At 48.7% G+C, this 21,418-nt stretch overlaps 1 protein-coding gene across 2 annotated transcripts in view; it reads left to right on the top strand.

Annotated features, from left to right (window-relative positions):
• Positions 1 to 5,780: 5,780 nt before the first annotated feature.
• Positions 5,781 to 21,418, top strand: part of GATAD2A (GATA zinc finger domain containing 2A) — a 98,953-nt gene continuing 83,315 nt past the window's right edge. The window contains exon 1 of one of the 2 annotated variants that reach the window (XM_082381904.1): positions 5,781 to 6,107. The gene's annotated coding sequence lies outside the window, so the exon portion shown is untranslated. Of the gene's footprint in view, positions 6,108 to 19,051; positions 19,372 to 21,418 lie in introns of those variants that run through there. The other variant, XM_082381903.1, reaches the window with a different exon arrangement.

Below are 21,418 nucleotides of genomic sequence, written 5' to 3'. Positions count from 1 at the left end.
AGAACTTAAGTTGAGAGAGAGATTTTAGTGGCAGGATTAGACACCAGCCTGACGAGGAGGAGAGAATGGTGAGGGAATGAAAGCAGTGGGCTGTGACCACAGGCATGACACACATGCCACTTGGAGTCACTTAAGTCCCTGGGCACAGGGCCGTTGTCTCAAGGCAGAGAAAGATGGAGGGAAGGATATGAAATGCAGCAGAATGAAAGCCCTGACCTGGGTTTTAGGCTCAGGTGTAAATGCATGTCTGGGATGCTAAAGGCCTTCAGATCCAACAGAATCTCAAGGTGAATTCTCTGAAGGCAGCAGTAAGTCTGCGTTCAGCTCCTCCTTTCTGCATACGGAGTGTCTAAGATGAACTCTCTCCTATTCAGAAATGCTTTCCTTCCTGGTTGGGGAAGTCACCGTTTTGATTTAGAAGTCTTCTAGGCTGTAGGCATGTAGGTATAGATAACACTTTTTGTCTCAGAAAAGGGTTATCACTAATTTCACTTAATTGTGTCAGTACAAACTGGGTAAGATTTGTTACTAGAGTCCAGCTTTTTGACCTAGAGATCTATAAAAAAAATCTGGCTGAAAGGACTCCTGAACTCCATCTGGACTCGATTCTAGATTTTCTAGCCAACCAACACCAATAAAGCTACACCCTGCTCCCCACCCCTGGATAATTCAGGTGCTATATGAGGACATATAGGCCAACCTCCTGATTTGGTGGTGTCTTATTTCTCTCTGGAAACAGGCACTGACTTTTTTTTTTTTAATTGAAGTATAGCTGATTTACAATGTTGTGTTAGTTTCAGATATACAGCAAAGTGATCAAAGTGATTCAGTCATACATACATATATATCAATTTTTTTTCAGATTCTTTTCCCTTAAAAGTTATTACTATATATATATATATTTTTTAAATATTTATTTATTTATTTATTTGGCTGCACTGGGTCTTAGTTGCGGCATGTGGGATGTTTAGTTGTGGCATGTGGGATCTAGTTCCCTGGCCAGGGATTGAACCCGGGCCCTGTGCATTGGGAGTGGAGTCTTAGCCACTGGACCGCCAGGGAAGTCCCCACAAAATATTGAGTATAGTTCCCTGTGCTATACAGTAAGTCCTTGTTATTTATCTATTTTATATATAGTAGTGTTAAATTAGGAGTTTGGGATTAACATACTCCTAATTTATCCCAAACTCCTAATTTATCCGTCCCCCCCGGCACTGACTTTTTACCACCTTTTCCCTGGGAGAACCAAGGCTGATTCCAATGGACCTGACAAAGGATGCAAATTTCAGTAGACTAGCAATTCACATATGTGAACTTCATAGTGCTTGTCAAACCCAAATGAATTAGGCAGTCCAAGAATCTTAGGAGGCAATGATGGAGGGGCACTTTACTGTTTGTACCTGAACTTCAACTATCATTGAGTGACACTAGTGGGCTTTAATATTTGTGCTTAGTATCCTTTCCACTGGTATTAACAAGCTGTCATTCTTCATTGTCAGTGGGCACTCTTCCTTGTCCAAAGCCAAAACACCAAGAGAATGTCTCTGCAGACTAGCACCCACCAAGTCATCATTTTTCTAACTACTGTTGAGGCCCTGCCTTCCTTGCTGCCTGTGCATTCACCTGGCTCAGTTCCCATTTCCCTATTTGGATGTGAATGTCACTTAGCCAGTTTGCCCACATGATTTCCCAGACCCAGGAAGGGACATGCCTTGATGCAGAAAGATGCAATCGCTGCTACCACCATGGAAAGGAAAGCCCATCCTTGGAATGGGTCACGTGCTTTTCTTTCCTTTTGTTTGTTTGTTTCTTTCTTTTTTTTATGTCAGAAGCTGTGCTCCTGTCATCCATTTTGGTGGGGCATTTCACTTTCTCTGACAAATGCCCATTTGCCTTTGATTCTTCAAGGATACAATTTTCCAGCCAAATGGGACTTTTGTTTATGCTTAGGATTCCAGACTTCATGGACATCGCTTAATCCAACATCTCTGCCTCCAGGCAATGCTTTTTTCCAGAGAATCAGAGAAATTCTGTGCATTCTTAAAATAAAAAGTGAGATCTAATTATAGGTCCTGACATTTCCAGGGATCAGTCTGGAAATTACATAGAGTAGCTCTGAAATAACCTCACTTCATTTGCAATTTCCCTTTGATAAAGTTAATTTAGGTGGCCTTGACCCTGGTCAGGGACCCCACTTGCCCTTTGCTCTTGAGTTTGGGGACTCTATTAGAGCTGTATCCAGAACCTTCTCCCAGCTTGCCTGAGAGAGACATAAGGCTCAGGGAATTTTGGGTTCTTACATGACTCTGCTCTGCATGACTCAAGGGCACAGGTCTCCTTCCTTCTCATCTTTCCTGCACAGAGGCCAAAAGTGAGATGAAGACAATGCAAGTTTAGGATCCAGCCATAAAGTAGCAGTAGGATGTGAACAAGTCACAGTTGCCCTCTGGGCCCCTCAGTTTCTCATGTATAAAATGAAGGGGTTGGACAACGAGCTGCTCTTTGATCCCAGTTCAATTCAGAACTATAAAAGCACTGAGGGATTACTTAAATGAATAAGGCTGGATTCTTGCTCTCAGAAAGCAACCTAGTTAGTGACTGGAATGAAACAAAAAACTCCTGAGTCCTACTGTGTACCCGGTACCATGCAAGGCACTTTGAGCTCACAATCCGCAGTGCAACCTTTAAAGACTGGTGTTCTCACTCCTGATATGGCTAAGGAAAGTAACTGGCCTCGCTAGGGAGTGGCAGGCACGTGTTTGACCCCAGTTCTGCCACTCACCAAAAGTCCAAGGGTTTATTGTCCACCCAGACTGCCTCAGACACTTGCAGGATGTGGTAAGTGCTACAACAGAGGTACAAACAAGGCACTCTGGGAACACAGTGTCTTTATGTTTCCAGTGTCTTCCTTCCCTAGCCAAGGACTCCGTGAGCCTTGCCACTTGGGTCCGGGCTGAGCTCACTCAGGGAGTCAGGCCCCACAGGGCTCTCTGCCAACCTCCCATCACTCTGACTCTCAGAATTTATTTTTTACTTTTCTTCCAGGAATGTCAGCCCACTTGTAACAATAACAATAATCCTTTCTACACGGGAACACCACTTCAACGTTTATGAAGCACCATCACATCCATTACCTCAGTTTTTTAAAAAATAAATTTATTTATTTATTTATTTATAATTTTGGCTGCGTCGGGTCTTCGTTGCTGCACACGGGTTTTCTCTAGTTGCGGCAAATGGGGGCTACTCTTTGTTGTGGTGCACGGGCTTCTCATCGCGGTGGCTTCTCTCGTTGTGGAGCACGGGCTCTAGGCGCATGGGCTTCAGTAGCTGTGGCACGCGGGCTCAATAGTTGTGGCTCGTGGGCTCTAGAGCGCAGGCTCAGTAGTTGTGGCACATGGGCTTAGTTGCTCCGTGGCATGGGGGATCTTCCTGGACCAGGGCTCTAACCCGTGTCCCCTGCATTGGCAGGCGGGTTCTTAACCACTGCACCACCAGGGAAGCCCACAAACATTATTTCATTTAATCACTTCCTCCTCTACATTCCTACAACATATTCTGGGTATCTCTTTAGTATAACAGTCTGCCTTGTCTAATAGGCCTATTTCCCTTTATTGTGTTCATCTTGGTTCACAAGTTCCATCCTATAATTCTGGTATCTCAGCATCTTGCACACTTCTGTGCACAAAGTGGGGGGAGATAAAAGTTTGCCATATTGAATCCTCAAGAGTGTTGTGGCTCTTTCTCATTGCTGCCTTCTTCACCCCTTCAATTCAGTGGATGTCTGGTTGCCTGTGAAGGGTATAACTGGGTTCTTCGGGGGTAAATCATGGGAGGAGTTCAGACCAGCTGGGGGAAGACAGAGGTGAAGGCCTCTGATGCCTGGTAGGTCATGGTGGATGCTACAGCAGAGTTTGGTGACTACTTAGTTTTGTCTCGGGACAGGTGGCTAGCAGGACTGCTTCTTGGAAGGGCCCCACTCAGAGAAGAAAAGTGGGACTGAAGAGCCCGACAGGGGACAGAATTAGGAAGGGCCACGGATTTGACCCTTGGGAAAGAGTGGACAGATGCTTGGAAAAATTCTCCTCAAAACAAACAAACAAACAAAAAACAAAAACAAGAAAGGAGAGCTAAATGGGTAACTTTTCTGGGGCACAGGAGTCAAATGGTTGCCGTTCTTAGGAAAAGAGGAACTCTTCCTGCAACACTCAAACACTGCGTAGAAAAAGTGCAGGGAGCTTAACTCCCTGGCAGTTCTTGACTAAGAAGGGTGAGGGGCCATCAGTTTCCTGCAATTCCTCTCTGGAGAGAGGAGAGGTGCTTTAAGTCCCAAATTTCTCCTCTGGTTGGAGGAGGGACATGAAACTTAGAAATTTCCCAAGTTATCTTTAGAAATGAAGGCTAGGGCTTCCCTGGTGGCGCAGTGGTTAAGAATCCGCCTGCCAATGCAGGGGACACGGGTTGGAGCCCTGGTGGGGGAAGATCCCACATGCCGCAGAGCAACTAAGCCCGCACGCCACAACTACTGAGCCTGCGCTCTAGAGCCCGCGAGCCACAACTACTGAGCCTGTGAAGCCCGCGCTCCTAGAGCCCGTGCTCTGCAACAAGAGAAGCCACCGCAGTGAGAAGCCCGTGCACCGAAACGAAGAGTAGCCCCTGCTCGCTGCAACTAGAGAAAGCCCACGCAGCGAGGAAGACCCAACGCGGCCAAAACATAAATAAATAAATAAATAAGTAAAAATTAAAAAAAAAAAAAGAAATATAGGCCGGGGTCATGCAGCCCCCATTGCCCCTCAGATCAGGGAGGAAGAAGGCCAGTGGCTCCCACTAGCGCTCAGAAAACAGGCAGGGTATGTTCTCTAAATACTCTCCAGGAAAGGCAGTGGACCCTGAGCTCCCCAAATTCTCCTTAGTAAAGCGGACAGGGGCCAGAATCCCGTCAAGTCTTCTTTGAACAGAGAGCGGCGGGGGCGAGGAGGGGGCGTCCCGAATGTACAAAATCATTTTTTCCCTGGCAATTCTCAGAAAAGTGGGCAGGGCAAGAATAGCTAAAACTCTTCTCAGAACAAGGGTCAGGGGCAAGATTCCTCAAGGTTTTCCTTAGAACGGGGGCTGGAAGCAAGAAACCCAAGATTCTTCTCAGAAGAGAGTCGAACCCGTGACTCTAGTCAGAAGAGAGGCCAGGGCCAACGAAACCCTTCGGAAACAAGGCCGCGCCACAGCTCGCCCAGTGTCCTTAGAGCGCGCCTCATGCGGCCCCGCCCACTGCCCGGCGTAACCGCCCCACGCCCGCCGGGCCCAGGCCACCTCCGGTGCATTGTGGGTGGGGCGCCCCTGCTGAGCACTGCGGGGAACCCCCTGCCCATCCAGTTGTTGGCCGCCGGGCAGCCCGGTGTAACCCCCCGCCAGTGTCCGAGCGAGCCGGCCACGGATTGACGCGTCCTCATGCCCCACCCCTCGCGGTGTTCCTACCCTGAAGCTAAAGCCCCGCCCCCGAAGCACCCTCACTGGACCTGAGGCCCGCTACACTCTCCCATTGGCAGGCCGCCTGTCAGTCACCTCGTCCCGCCTCCTTGGGCCCGCCCAGGCCCCCAGCGCGATCCCGAGGGCCAGCCGGCCAGCGCGCTCATTGGCCGCCGGGTGCTGTCCGTCATGAGTCTGGCCACGCCCTCTTCGGGGCGCGGATCCCGGGAACCCTGGCTGGATCTCATTGGCCTGCGGCGCCGCCACTCAGTGAGACGCGCCTCAACCCGGAAGTGTGCGAGGCGAAATCTGCCTAGCAACCGGGGAAGCCGGGCTGCGAAGCGGGCAATTTCAGTGTGAGACGGAGCGGCGAGACCGAGCGGCGGCTTCGAGCGCTGTGCGGCGGCTCCTCCCGCCCGGGGTCAGCGCCCCGGCGCGCGCACGCGCACCCCCGCCGCCCGAACGCGCTCCGCGCCACCCGCTCAGTCTGTCCGTCGACCGTCCGTCGTCCTGTCGCCGCGACTCCGCCGCCGCGGGCGCCACCTGAGGGAGCTGCCGCCGCGGGACCCAAGCGGACTGGATACGACCCTGCCACCCGAGGCCGCCCGGGGCCCAGCAGCCGCCCGCAGAGGCGCCGAGCAACTTCGGTGAGTGAGGGGCGGGCGCCGTTGGTGGCGGGTCCCCGGCTTCCGGTGCCCCGGGCTTCTCTGGGGCTTCCGCTTCTCTGAGGGGGCCGCTTCCATGCGTGGACCCCCTTGTCTGAGGAGACCCGCTTCCCTAAGGGACCCCGCCTCTCTGGTAGGAGCCTCCCTTCCCTGAGGGTGCCCCATCTCTTTGAGGGACCGCCTGCCTCCCTGAGGGGCGCCTTCTCCGAGGGCCCCCGCCTCTTTGAGACTACCCCTCCCAACTTCTCTAAGGGGACCCCTGCTTCTCCGAGGGGTTGCTTTTTGCGGGACCCCCTGCGTTTCTGGGACCCCCCCCGTCTTCCCTGAGGGACCCCCACTTCTCTCAGGGAGACATCCCTGCTTTTAGGGCACCTTTCCCCTCACTTCTCTGGGGGACCCCCACCTCTGCGAGGAGATCCCTGCTTCTCTGAGCTGTTGTCCCACTGTTCTGTGTTCCTTTTTGGCCCTTGCCTTTTTAAGGTGTCCCCCGCTTTTCACAGGTCTTCCTTTCCTCCTACCTTTCTGCGTTGCTCTCCCTGCTTTTCTGTCCCCACTTCTTTGGGTGACCTCCTCCTTTTCCCAAGTGTCGCCCAACTAATCTGGGGTGTTCCTGCTTCTGTCAGGATCCTTGTTGGAGGTGTTCCCCACTTTTCTGATTTGACCCCACTTTTGATGGGACCCGCTACGTTTTGATGAGTACCTCCATTTTACTGAGGGGGCCCACTACTCTGAAATGCCCATACGTCTGACTGGATCCTTATTTACTTGAGGAAATGTTCCCCACTTTTCCAAAAAAGTTTTCGTTCTGGAGGGGACTCCTACTAATTTGTGGATGCTGCAGTGTTTGGAGGGGTCCCTGGCTTCTCCAGAGGTTCTCCCCCTAATATGAGATGTCCCACTGCTATTAGGCTCCTCACATCTCTGAAATGTGCCTGCACTCTTTCAAGATACCTCCTCTCTGATGGAGGACACAGTGGATTTCTTCACTTCTTTAAAGGGTCCCCCTGAATCCCCAGGGGTTCCCCTTCCACCTGCCTGAGGATAGTCCCCCTTTCCTGAGGTTTCCCTCCTGATTTGCTAAGGGAGAAACTCTTCCCCCATTTTTCCTTTGAGCCCCCAACTTCAGGGTTCCCGTATTTCTGTTTGTGGTACCCACTTCTCTCTATTCTGGAAGGAGAGATCAGAAATATACCCCTCCCACCTTCAGTCTTCTTTCTTGCCAGATTAGGGGTATTCTCTGAACTTTTACCTCAGCTTCCAGGGACCTGGAGGAATTTGTGGTTGGAAGGGAAATTGGGAGACAGGCAAAAAAATGCTGTTTTCTCTCATCCTTTTAAGACCTGCTGGATTTGGGGGAGCAGGAGCTGTTGTCAGAGGACAGTCTTGGTTACTCTGTTTTTGAGTCATGGGGCCACCACAGTGTTGTCAGGCCAGTGTAGCAGGAGGGACAGGGCTGGAGCATTGTACCCCATTATCACACTTTCAAGTTGTGGGACTGACCCACTTCCTGTCCCATCCCTCAGTCCTCCCTCTGCATAGTATAACTCACCCCCCCGAAAAAAAAAAAAGGAGAAGAAAAACGCTCTTTCAGGTCTTCCAGCTGTGTTTTCTCTCCCTAGGCCCTCTGATTTACCCCTTGATCTCCAGTGGATCCTCAGTTTGTGGGCCACTCGGGTTTGAAAGGCAGAGCAACAAGCAGGAAATGGGTCACCTTAGACCCAGGAAGGGTGGAAGGGAGGCAAGGAACAGGGGATTTGAATTCATTTCTCTAAGTTTTAGGTGACTTCAGCTTGGCTCAAAGGAAGTTTTTACGTGGCTTTTACAAATCTCATGTGTACCTTTTTTTTTTAATGGCCCACCCTGGATTCCAGGTTCACTCCAGTAGCTAATTTTATCTGTTTTGCCAAACGCAGAGCTCTCTGGAGCCCAAGTAGATGAATGCTGGCATTGAGAGATGGTCCAAAGGACAGGAATGAACTCAGTTTGAAACCTGAGTAACTTGTAACCACTTCGTGTCCATGCACAAGTCTCGGGCTAAAAATGTGGGGAAAATGTTCCTGAAGTGGAGTTCTGAAATATAGACTGAACTTGGTTGGTTTAGCCTTTCAACCAGTTCTTCCCTCTGACTCTGCTAGAACTGCAGTTCACTTTACAGTTTGACTTAAGACTGTCTCTCTCCTGTTCATTTCCATCTGGGTCTTGCTTAATTTGAGTCCTTTGTGAAGACTCCTGCCGAGGCTATAATTTGAGTTCTAAATCTGTCGGTGGACCATGTGGACACAAGTTTCAACTCGAGCTATTTTCTTCTGTGGAGAAGCGCTTGGAGAGTTTCCTGGGCCCTCTGCTCCTGGGGTAGTCAAGTCCAGGCAGGAAGCCGCTACAGCCCTGGTTGCTCCTCTACTGCCTCTTCCTGGTCAGCTTGCCCTGAGGGGAAGAGGAAATATGGTGGGGAGCTCGGGGCTTAAGGTGTCCTGAGACAGGGCAGAGAAGTGCTGGCACATGTTTATTATTTGAAAATGAAGCCCATAGGACCAGCAAGGTGAGGTGTTAGGGAAGAGGGAGCTTTGAAGTCAGAAGGACCTGATTCAGATTCTGGGTCTGTCCTTCCTAGCTGTGTGGCCTTGGATAAGTTATGGCACAAGATCAGCACGTTACTAAATATTTGAGGGGGTCACATCTCTGTGAATGTGTGTAAAGGCGCCTACAAATGGGAAGTGGAGGCAGCCAGCACAGCGCCTAGCACATGGTTGGTGTGCAATAAACGTTGGTTGTTGTGCTCAGGAGGTTATGGTTCTGGTCTGGACTCCCAGACAGGAAGCACTTGACATTTTGCCAAGGCCAAATATGCCCGCGGAGCAAAGAGAAAGAAACTCGGAGTGTCTCTTGCAAAACCCACTGGCCACCTGGGTCTAGTAGCGTTTTTCTGTGTTCAGATAGCAGATGTGAGATGGATTTGCTGTGTGACAGGGGTTTGTGTTTGCCTTGGCCTTGCTTTCTCCCTCTGTAAAATGGGGTAATTTGTGAGTTAAGGCCATGAAGATGTATTACTATAATTAGACCACAGGCGAGATAGAAGATTATTACAAGCTTGAATTGTGGGAAGAAAAAGAAGGTGAACCATAAAGGATCACGGCCATACTTTGGGACTGCTTGACTGAGTGATATGCAGCAGTTACCTGATGAGTGATCTCTTCTTACACGTTAGAACCTTGGAAGAAGAACCGTTCTTTTAGGGTAATGGATCAGATTTGGGGACAAAAGACTGGAAAAGTGATGTACGAAGGCATTTATTGCCACACAATAATAGTACATTGAGTGTGTGGCTTAGTGCCCATGAGGAGATCAGAATTCACCTTGAGTTCCCAAGGATTCAGAGGGCTGTGAAGAGGCTAACTCAAACTCTGGGGTTGGAGGCTGGGGTGGGCAGGACACTTTTTTATTTTTGAGAGGGTTTTGTCTTAGCAATTAGTGAAAGCCTTAAAATCATGGCTGGTGAGTTGGGCCCAGCCTTTTTCACTTATTCATGTGGAGACAGATGGCACTTGCCCTTGATAGCTAAAACCCGGGTTGCGGGTGAATAGTGGGTGAAAAATCTGAGCTAGGCCCCCACTGCACCGCTTCCAAGTTTGAAGAAAAGGGTTTTTCCCCCTCTCTTGAAATATCCCCTTTCCCTCCCTCTGCCCCCATCCCCCCACACACAGAGTGAATTTACTATTGAAGCCAAGAAATATCTGCCAGTCTTAAATTTCTCTTAATTCTTTTAAGGACATTTATTCCATTATATGGGAAAGGAGCAAAGTTTATTATTTTTAAAATATAAAACATAGGGTAAACAACTTTAAGGGGATTATTATCCCTTTTGAAATTATGATGTCCCTTGTGTGCCACAGACTTCACTCTGGTGGATGGTGGCGCCACTACCAAGTCCCTTTTATCTAACGGGAAGTTTTTTAAACTTTTTTTTGAATTGAAAGATCCTTACAGCAATAAAAACCCTTGGATAGTTAGGAACGATATTGATCTAGGTACATTTATTAGATGTAATGTAGCGTGGTTATCCGTTGGTGGGCAGCTCTAAAAGGTATGTGGGTCCCAACACTGCCCAGCTTCTAACTCTGGACAATAAACTGTTGATTTATGTAACTGAAATAGCTGGGGAAGTCAGGGTTTCCTTCCTGTTGGAGACAGCACTGGGGGCATTAAATCCCTGTGGGATTTTGATGATAAGAAAGAAGCTGACCTCTTTCGGAATTGGGAAATAACTACTGTATGGAGTCGTTCCATGCAAATGAATGGATGTTGTTATTTTGAATTTCTAGTATTAAGTTTGGCTTTATCCTCTCTGCAGCCTGGCTGCCTTTGTTTACACTGGTGCATTGTTTGAATATGAATTTATCCCTCCAAACTGGCCTATAAGGGACGTTTAAACACTCAAGTAAGGGCTTAACTTGGCACAAGTTTTCCTGTGTGGCCGTAAGGTAGGGTTTTTTTGTTTTTTTGTTGTTTAATGCAACTAAAATAGGATTGAAAAATAGAAAGTGTTAGATTTTCTGGCTCATATAACTTCCTATGCCAGCAAATAATTCAGCAGTAAATGTGTGCCAATGATGTGCTAGGCACACCATGCTGGGTGCTGGGGGCCTAGCAGTGAGCTGGGCCCCCAGGGACAGATGCAGTCAGCCCTCAAGGATCTTAACATCCCAGTCACAGACAAGTAAACAAATGAATGAAAGAATATCTCAGGGCTTCTTTGGGCATATTCCTGGATGTTGGGAGCTTGGGGTGGAGTTTCTTGGAGGTTTGGAAGTGAAACCTTACTACCCTTCTAATTTCCTCACTGGACTCCTTGCTTCTGTTTCCTCCCTCTGAAAGGAAGCAGAAATTATGGTGTTTTCCCGGTTGATTGTTGGCTTTTGGCACTAGTTGATCCAGGATGACTGTGGCTGTAGTCTTGGAGAAACAAAAGAGAGTCTGGAATGGTTATTGCCAGGAGCATTTTCAGCTTTACTTTTCTTGAAGTTGGTGGCAGTGTGTTTTTGGAATCCTGTGGCATTTCTTCATGGCAGTGCATGTTATGCAAAGAGATAAACAGCTATTAAAGCCCTTCTCGCCTTGTTTTAAATCTTAAAAAAAAAAAAAAAGTCGGACAAGGGTAGTGCTTGGCTGTTGTTTATGGCATAGGAAAAGTGAGATTTCAAATAGGTGGACTGCTTAGTCATGTATTAGTAGGTTCTTGGTGCACAGAGTTCCCTCTGCCCTAGGGTTCCCTCTTGTATTGGGACTGGGGAAGCACTATTTTGATCTTCCTATGTTGTGGCCCAGATTTGATGTTAGTCCACATAGATCAATTATGTGACAGGTGCTTTGCTTAAGTAGGTGTATTTGTGAGGGGTGGAGCCAGAGAGCCAGGGTGGATACTCATTCAGGGCCCAGGGCCCAGCAGGGGAGAGAGAGCATATTACAAGGAGAGTTTCTGGTAGTCTGTCTTCTTTTCCTTTCCCTTCACCCAAGTACTGACTCGTGAGGTGAAGAGGAAGGCCCAGACCGGAAGTGGGCGTGGACAAGCAATGCAACTGTGCACGTGACCAGACTCCCACCTCTGGGCTCTGTTGCCCTTGGGAAGTGGATGCTTGCTCTCTCTTCATTTCCTGTTCCCCACACTCCAGGCTGAGTTCTTGGGCTCCAATTTGAGCGTAGAAAACATGTTCAGGTTATCACTTTTTGCTCAGTAAGCTGTTTTGTCAGAACTGGGAGCCACCAGTGGACCTGCACCTAGCAGTTCTAGGGGCTCAGCTAATGTACCCACAAACTCAGGACTATCTGGCAGGGTGGTTAACAGGATGGTTTCCTATTGCATTATCACAATGTTCCCTGCAGGAGCTTGCCTGCAAAAGGCTGCTCTGGAGACGTGTATAGAACTAAAGGAAGCAGACAGTAGATAGATCCTTCTGCAAGAGTGTGCTCTTGAAGAATTGTTTGCTGTTATTTGTCTTTGTTGCTTTGTAAAAGTGCCCTGTGTGCAGTAGAAACTTTGGAGCCAGAAAGCCAGATTCTGCCACTTGCTGGCTCTGTGACCTCAGGAAGGTGGCCTAACTAACTGCAAGTGGCCTAACCTCTTTGAGCCTCAGTTTCTTCATTTGTTGGGTGGGGATGGTAAGCACGAAGCAAGCAGCTGGATTGTTGTACGTGCCTAGTAAAGGTAGTTGTTAGCAGAATCATACCAAGGCTGACTATTCCTCTTGAGGTTGGCACCCAAGTTTGGATAGCTATCTATGGCAGTTAATACTGCCCAAGAGCAAACCAGTCCATGTTGGGGCCACAGGCTGCTGCGTACGACTGAGGGCTGATGATCTAGAGGTTCCTGCATTGGCTGATTTTTGACAGTGGGTTCCCTTAGTTCATCATAGCCTTACACTGCTGCTGCTGCCGCTGCCACCGCATCACCTTGGTGTACCATATGGACTTGCAGTGCCTCCTGAAGCATGACAGGGTAACTAGGAAAAAGGCTCAAACCTACACTCTATGTGGCTATAGTATGTTGTAGGAAAAGCCTTACTTTTGAGTGTGATGGAAATGTTCATTTAACTTGGTAAGGGTCAGGCACCTGGCTGGACACAGGAGCTCATATGCTACTAGGAAAAAACAAGTTCATGAACTGATAACTGCAGCAAAATGCTGCAGTTGGATTGCGGAAGGAGAGCCTGCAAAGGAAGGGGCGATCGGGAGAGCTACTTTTTAGGTGGCTACTCATTCCCAGGAGAGGAACAGCATGGGCACTGTCAGGGACCTGGAGGTAAAGAAACAATCTGGTGAGTTCCCTTGACCTGAGGAGGTTATGCTCATCTAAAAATCAGAGTTTGAACTGAGCACCTTTGGCAAGAAAAGCCCAAAGTTACCTTCAAAGGTAGAGAGTCTTATAAAATGTGCCATAGTAGGATTCAAGATTGAACTCTAAAATAATATTTAAATTGAGCTCTGAATAAGTATTTTCAATCAGAAAGCAATGATGGCCAGTGAAATCAGACCATGCAGACTCTATTTATAATAGTATGCAGTCTACATGGAGTTTCAGGAGGACAGATAATGGGGGCTGCTTCTGAATTTTTTTCCTTTGAGAATTGTCATTTAAGCTGGTCTAAAACTCTTAATACAGCAGAACAGTTTTTTTTCTTTTTTTGGCTGCGTTGGGTCTTTGTTGCTGCGCACAGTCTTTCTTTCTCTTTGCTCTCTGTGGCAAGTGGGGGCTACTCTTCGTTGCAGTGCACAGGCTTCTCATTGCAGTGGCTTCTCTTGTTGCAGAGCACGGGCTCTTGGCACGTGGGCTTCAGTAGTTGCAGCACGGGGGCTCAGTAGTTGTGGTGCATGGGCTTAGTTGCTCCGCGGCATGTGGGATCTTCCCGGGCCAGGGCTCCAACCCGTGTCCCCTGTATTGGCAGGCGGATTCTTAACCACTGCGCCACTAGGGAAGTCCCCAGAACAGTTTTTTAACTTGCATAACATTTTCAAGGTTTAGGCTTTATATTTATATTTACAAAGCTTTAAACTTTATACTTAACCTCTTAAAGTATCTCTATTGAAGGGTGATTTTTGACCCAAATTTGAAAAAAAGATTTTACTGCTCCCAAACCAGGAGTTGGTAAAATTATAGGCCTGACTAGGTCAACATGCAAGAGGACATGGTGTTTGTTATCAAGCTGTGAAGGAGAAAACTAGAAAGACCCGCCTCCTGAATTTCCTATAGTGAAATGCTGGGCACCAGTGGAGGAGGGGAGTATTCATCCTATTAGGAAAACTTTGGGGAGGAATGTTTTCCTCTTTCCTATGTTAGGTCGGAAGATCTGCCATTTAATAACTGGGGAGGGGGGTGTGAACTGGATACCAAGTTTTTAAAACATGTTTTTCTTCACATCTAAACCAAGGATGTTTATTAGCAGGCCACTGACGTGACTAATACTCTTTCTTTGTTAAGCAGGTTTGAATAGGTTGATCTCTAGAGTTAAGACTGTCATATAGCATTTTTTTTTCTGGTAGTTTTCTGATTTTTTTCCTGTTAATTCTTTAATTCATAGGAAACATGGTTCACTTACGAACTTTTCAAAGACTTAAAATTGACCTAACTTAGGTGTGCATATTTTTTTTTTTTTTGTAAGCCATATATAGACACAAAAGAGATACTTCTTGCCAACTGGTGACACATGCAGATGAAGACAGAGTGGGAGATACACTTCCGGTTCACAATGATACTTCTGAGCAGTTTGTATTTAACCCTTTAGGGAAGCATTTGTGCTCAGAGCCCTGTAACAGTGGGATATCGTCAGGGCCACACAGAGACTAACTGCAGATGGAGCCTGAACTCCATGTTGCATCGACACTAAGTGTTCAGAATTGTGGTTAGAAATGATACTCAAAACAAACACATGTTGACAAAGTGGTTCATCTCTAGAGAGCTGTGCTTCAGAGAGCTTTTCTGCATACACAACAGGGATGGGGCAGATGGGTGCTTATCTGTCTCCCACAAACTCCTAATCTAGTGTAAAAGTGTTGTGATTTAAAAAATGACATTTGTTGTAGAAGCTGTAATGTGTTGGGAGTATTGTATTTTTCATAAAGCATAGTCCCTTTAACTATTTTCTGGTCCTTGAAAAAAGTACCAAAAATATCAAAGTACTAGGGAAATCAAATGCACATAGAAATGAATCTTTTCCTTTCCTTTCCCAACCAATTGCTTTGCAATCTCACCATCTGAGAGTGAATTTGGGGTGAAATAAGAAACTTTAAAATAATCCTCTTAGAGATTGTGGTTATATTGTCCCTAAACTCCGTGAAAATAGTTTTAGACTTTAGAGTACTAAAAATGCAAAGTGTGGAAAGTAGTGCTCTTTTTCATAAAGGTACTTTCTTTTTTAAACTTGGTACACTTTTGTAAATTTATTTATTTATTTATGTTTTAAATTTTTGGCTGCATTGGGTCTTTGTTGCTGTGCGCGGGCTTTCTCTAGCTGCGGTGAGCGGGGGCTACTCTTTGTTGTGGTGCGTGGGCTTCTCACTGTGGTGGCTTCTCTTGTTGAGGAGCACGGGCTCTAGGTGCACGGGCTTCAGCAGTTGTGGCTCATGAGCTCTAGAGCGCAGGCTCAGTAGTTGTGGCACACAGGCGTAGTTGCTCTGCGGCATGTGGGATCTTCCCAGGCCAGCACTCGAACCCGTGTCCCCTGCATTGGCATGCGGATTCTTAACCACTGTGCCACCAGGGAAGTCCGAAACTTGGTACACTTTTGAATGAACAACCTGTTTATTCTTTGGAGAGCTTCTCAGAAAACAAGAGGGAGCCTAGTGTCACTGTTTGATAGCAGTAATCTAAAAATTGGTTGAAGTCTACATAACTAGATCGGCTTAGCTTATGAATTGAAGTAAGTGGTCGACAGTCATTCGGTGTTCTGAGAGATAAAGCCACCTAGAAAGTTTAAAGGTTAATGAATCCATCCCTTTGCAGCCCTGTCTGCCCCAAAGCCCTCACACTCCAGGAGTAGCCAGCTCTGGCCCTTGCTTCTGCTGTTCTGGATGCCTGGGATGTTCATCCATTAAGAGCTGGCTCAAATGTCACATCCATAAAGATCTCCCAGACCCCTCTCCAGGGAGGGGAGCAGCCTCTTCCTTTGTGATTCCTGTCTTTTCTATGAATGCATTTTCTGCACTGAAAGCATTCTATGTCTTTCTGTGCCACCAGCCTGTGAACTTCTGGAGCTGGTGCCTACAGGCTCCCCAGCCTACAAAACCCTTGTGATGAGTGGTCTCTTAGACGGTTCTTGTTGATCAGTGTTTATCATGTAAGACATCTTAAATTTTGTCCACCAGGAACTTTAAAGACATTTTCTGATTAAAACCCCAAAAGTACAGTACCTTAAACATTTAGTAGGTGATGCTACTCCTTTTCAGTCGGTTTCACACTACTGTTGAGCCTTTGACCAATTTCTACTTTATAAAAGAGGACACGAACATGGAATTTGGCCCACATTTCTTTTCTTCAGTCCCTTTGTTGTACAGGAATTAAGTCAGATGGTGTTTGGAAGTTTATCTAATAGTACATTAGAAAGATAATTAGAATATTTCTGCAGTGGTTAGGGTGGAAGGAGGCTTGGCTATTATTAGCAAGGATCTGGTCTGAAGGATATGAAGTGAATTCGGCAGAAATTTTTGTTTAACTTCATAACAGAAGTGTTTTTAGAGTATCATGTTAACTGGTACCCATAACTATTAATTGACTGCCTTGTTCTTAGGGCAGAGGGGAAAAACTTCAGGAGAAACATGGTTCTAGCCCTAGTTGTCTCTTTTTTTTTTTAAATTTATTTATTTATTATTTATGGGTGTGTTGGGTCTTCGTTTCTGTGCGAGGGCTTTCTCTAGTTGCGGCAAGTGGGGGCCCCTCCTCATCGCGGTGCGCGGGCCTCTCATTATCGCGGCCTCTCTCATTGCGGAGCACAGGCTCCAGACGCGCAGGCTCAGCAATTGCGGCCCAGCTGCTCCGCGGCATATGGGATCCTCCCAGACCGGGGCTCGAACCCGTGTCCCCTGCATTGGCAGGCAGACTCTCAACCACTGCGCCACCAGGGAAGCCCTAGTTGTCTCTTAAATTAGGGTTTCTTCAGTTTTAGAATGGCATCTGAAGGTGATTGCATCATATTTCATAATCACCCAGCTGAACTATTTGCTGTTTAGTCCAGTACTATAGGCACAAGGTCTTTAGACCAAGCAGTCTCAGCATTCACCCGCCTGAGCATCTGGGACCCCAAACAGGTCTGGATTCACTATCGCTTTTTCCATCTACACACTTGGTCCTCTCTTCCTATCACAGAAATAAACTCTATTTCACCCTTTCCCAGCTGGAGAAGTTGGCACTGTCCCCTGGAGCAGCCCACCTGTCACCAGTGCACACCTCAGTCCATAGGGGTGTGTCATTAATATGTCACAGCTGATGCCTCCCTCTTTATTTTTTTTAAAAATAAATTTATTTATTTATTTTTGGCTGTGTTGGGTCTTCATTGCTACGCGCAGGCTTTCTCTAGTTGCGGAGAGTGGGGGCTACTCTTCGTTGCGGTGCGCAGGCTTCTCATTGCGGTGGCTTCTCTTGTTGCAGAGCATGGGCTCTAGGGGAGCGGGCTTCAGTAGTTGTGGCGCGTGGGCTCTAGAGCGCAGGCTCAGTAGTTGTGGCGCAGGGGCTTAGTTGCTCCGCAGCATGTGGGATCCTCCCGGACCAGGGCTCGAACCCGTGTCCCCTGCATTGGCAGGCGGATTCTTAACCACTGCGCCACCAGGGAAGTCCCATGCCTCCTTTTTTAAAACAGGATGGTTGTCACCTTGGTGACTCGTACAGGGTTTGCCAGCTCAGATTCTGGAATCCCTATGTCAATCTCATGTCTTGGGTCTCCCACCTGACCACACTTTGCTCTGTTTATAGTTAATTAAGTTGGCATTAATCAAGACCCAGGTGAGGAGCAGTGAGGTAATATTTTGCTTATATTGCTTTAATATACATCATCTGATTAATCGTGGAGTAAAGCAGTTCTCAAAATAAACAGCTGCCGAATTAGAGTGAAAATCATTTGCTTTAAACTATCTTTGCATATGGGATTAGGGAGTTTCCTGCATTCCTATACCGTCACCTGTTTGAGAATAAACTGTTTTTGTTTGGTTTTTGAATTTGAACATTTGAATTTCTTTGTAGCAAAGCAAAGTGCTGACAAATCTGGGTCAGGGAAGGTGTTTGGGGGTCAACAACTTGTACTTTGTATCATTTTTAGTTTAAGGAATGCTTCTCTTTTGGCCCTGGGGAAGTTGTGCCAGATGTTGGCATTAAGCCCTTGGAAGATTTTGGGGGTAGGATTGATTGGGGGTGGAATCAACAACAAAAAGTTGCCGATTAGGTGTGGAACTCAACACAATTAAAATGGGATTTTTTTAACTTCTTATTGGGGTGGGGGCACATAGCAGAAAATTTTACTTGTAAAACTTATTCTACATTGTTTTTAAAATTTGGGGTCAAGACCAGTTGTGGGTTGGAATTACATTGATTTTTAAAAAATGAAATAGAAAATATCAGTACATTGCAAGGTATGTTTGGTGAAACTTTTGTTTCACTTGTATTAGGATATGTTATCTAGGTGTCTCATCATGAATTATTTGTTTTAACGCTGTAAAAAGAACATGGAAAGGGCCTTTTTTGGTGATTCTTCAGAACCTAATCTTGATATTGAGAGCTTCTTGTGATACTAGATATTTTATTTTCCCTATTAAAACTGTGTTTGTTTTATGTAGTTGAACATCTCCAAAGCCCATCCTCTCTCAGGTTAGACTGCTTCCCGTGTTTCCTCCAAGTCACTGGAGAGGGAAGGGTGCAGATTTGCTTTCTTGGGGGGTTTCACCTTCTCCTAGAGGCACGGGGGCAGATTGGGAGGTAACTGGAGAGGGAGAGCAGTCATCTCTGAAGTGTCTTTGAACTGGGTGGGTCTGGAGCTTACTTTGTAGAACTCTCTTTACTGCGCTGGAAGAATTACGGTTTCGCCGCTCCCCTGGAGGGGAACTTCTGTGTGACGACCCCGCGGGGGTGGCATTCTAACCTTGGTTTTCAGAAGCAGTTGCCTGAGGTCTCGCGGCTCAGTTGGAGCGAGGTCAGCAGTGAGCGCGTCGTGAGTCAGCCCTGGGCGCGGCCCGCCCGGCTCTGCCGCGGGTGAGCTGGCGACGACCCCCCTGCCCCTGCGGCAGGAGCCCGCCCGAGCCCTCGTGGGAAACCGGCGCGCGGGGCCAGGCGTCCAGTGGAGCGCGGTCAGGAGGGGCGGTGCTTCCGGGGCGGTGTCGGTTTGCCTGACCCTGCCCACCACTATCAGGCCCCGCCCCAACCGACTGGCCCCGCCCAGCCGGGCGCGGGCGGGCGGCGTCGCCTTTAAGAGCTCCCCGGTGTTTTGGGGGCCGCGGGCCGGGCGCGCTGACCTGGTGCGCATGTCCCGGGCGGTGACGCCGGCGCCGGGCTCCATGTGTGCGGCCGAGGGGCGCATTATCTGGCCGGCGGCGCGGGCGGGCGGGCGGACCGGCGGAGCGAGCGCCGCGGGCCCGGGCGGCCCCACAGGCGGAGCGAGCGCGCGCGGCCCGGCGCCCCCAGCCCCTCGGCCGCCCGGCCCCGCAGGCGACCCCGACCCCGGCCCCGCGGCCCCTTGAACCCGCGCGCTGTCCTAGGGCCCGGTCGGCCCGCGGCCCGGTAAGTTCCGGACCAAACTTGGCGGGGGGCGGGGGCTGGGGTCGGGGCCGAGGTCGTGCGAGGGAGACTGGAGCGGCAGGGGCGGTGTGGGTTGGGCAGGGTCGGAGGGTCGGGGGGCTGTGAGGGACCCCTGTGTGAGCAAGGAAAAGTGAGAGCGAGCGAGTACTGCTTTTATTCTGGGAGCGTCTTTTTTGCGCTGCCCTGGAAAGTTCCGCGCTCCGACGCCGCCCGGGCACGTGGGGGCCGGGCCGGGCGGGGGTCCTGGAAAGTCGCGTCGTCGCCCCTCTTCCTCCTGCGCTTCCTCTGGGGTCGGGGGAGGGGTCGGGCCGAGAGGCGCAGCTTCCCAGCGGCCGGGACGGGCTGGGGGGCGGTGGCACGTGGGCGCGCAGGGCGAGGGTCCCGGGCGGGGGTCGCGGGCTGGCCGGGCCGCGGCGCTGAACCCCGCGGCGACGGCGACGGCGGCTGCGGATCCCATGTCAGAATAAGAGTCCCCGCGCGCCCACGCCTGCAGGGCTGGCCCTCCCCCCGCTCGCGCCCTTCCTGCCTGACCCCCGGGAGCCGCGGGACCCTTCCCCCTCTGTGGGTTCCGGCGTTTCACAGGGCTTTACACTTTAAATTTGGCTCCCCATCTAGGCGCTGGCTGTATTGATTTCTTTTTTCCCACCTGGAAAGGGTCGGCATCAGTGACTAGACAGCAGCAGCTGGCCTTTTAAAGGGATTATTGCCAAGAATCGGAATTGATCACTTCAACAAGGAAGGGCTTATGGGCAGGGCCTTAGCGTAGAGCGTGATTGACACTTGGTGTGTGCGCAAACACTGGGACCCAGAAATGAATGGGGATCCCTCCCTTAGGAACTCAATGACACGTTGGGTGTACGTTTCTGCCCTGCCTTGGGAATTTTGCAGGGACTGCTTAATTTTGTGTATCTGATCCTATGCCTTTAGGTGTGTAGTTCATCCTTATCTTTAGAGCTTTGGATTCTTTAGATCAAAGTCCGAGTGAGTCACTTGCGCCTTTAATTTCCTCTCTTCCTTACCCTTTTACTTCTTTCAGTTTTCTTGGAGTGCACAGTACCGGTTAAGTCTCTGGTTCCGTATGTCCATTTCACACAGTGACACCTTCTGGCTGTGGTAGCGCAGAGAAACTGAGGGACAGACAGCCTTCTGTGCAGTTGCTTTAGTCTTGGACCCACTGTCCTGTTGATGTTTTTTTTTTTTCTGGTAGTGGTTACAAGTTTTCTTTTAAGTTAGATTATGTGCAGTGTTTGCTGGCACCAGATCAGTATGCTGAGTAACGTGTTAGACCTGACAGCAAGCTGTGGAGGAAGGCTAAAAGATGACACCGGCCCCTATTTGAATGCCCACTGTGTGCTAAGCTCAGTGCACAGACATATTTCAGTGCCCTTAACAATCCGACGGAGGAAGGGAGAGTATAGTCCCCACTTTACAGGTGAGGAAACTGGGGCTTCTGGAGGTCAGGCTGCTTGCCCAAGACTGCTTAGTAGAGGGGCAGAGCTGGGCTTGCGCCTGCCCTGTGGGGCACCAGAGCCCAGGAATGCTCCTGTTTGCAAGCTCAGTATGTGAGTATTTTCTCGTAGCTCCTAAAACACAAGGCCATTTATTTGTCCAGGCTCCAGTACACCTCTGCTTGGAGTTGGGGGATGACCTGGTGACACCATTTCTAGCCCTGCTTTGTCCTCGGAGAGCAGAGTTACCAGCTGGCTTTTAAGAACCAAGCCACAGAGTCACCCCCTTTGCCCTGCTTCCATAGCCTGTAACTCAGAAAAGTTAGTCCTTTTCTAGAGGAAGCAGTTTAGGTTGGGGATTTTGAGAGTAATTTGCTAGACCCTTGCCTGAATTACTCCCCCACCCTTCATCTTTCATCCTCTATTTCTCCCCTAAAATTCTGAAGCTGGGTTTTGCAGAGGATTGCCTCTCATCTTGGATGTGGTGTAGAGAATGGGATTAATGTATTAATGATTTGGATGCATTGTTATTTCCATTCAGATGACATCATTTTTTTTTTTTTTTTAATGTCAAGTCATCT

This window comes from Balaenoptera borealis (assembly GCF_965194805.1).
Source record: "Balaenoptera borealis genome assembly, chromosome: 2".
Lineage (NCBI taxonomy): Eukaryota > Metazoa > Chordata > Mammalia > Artiodactyla > Balaenopteridae > Balaenoptera > Balaenoptera borealis.
The sequence above is the reverse complement of the archived record's forward strand: the minus strand, read 5'-3'. Positions and strand labels throughout refer to the sequence as shown.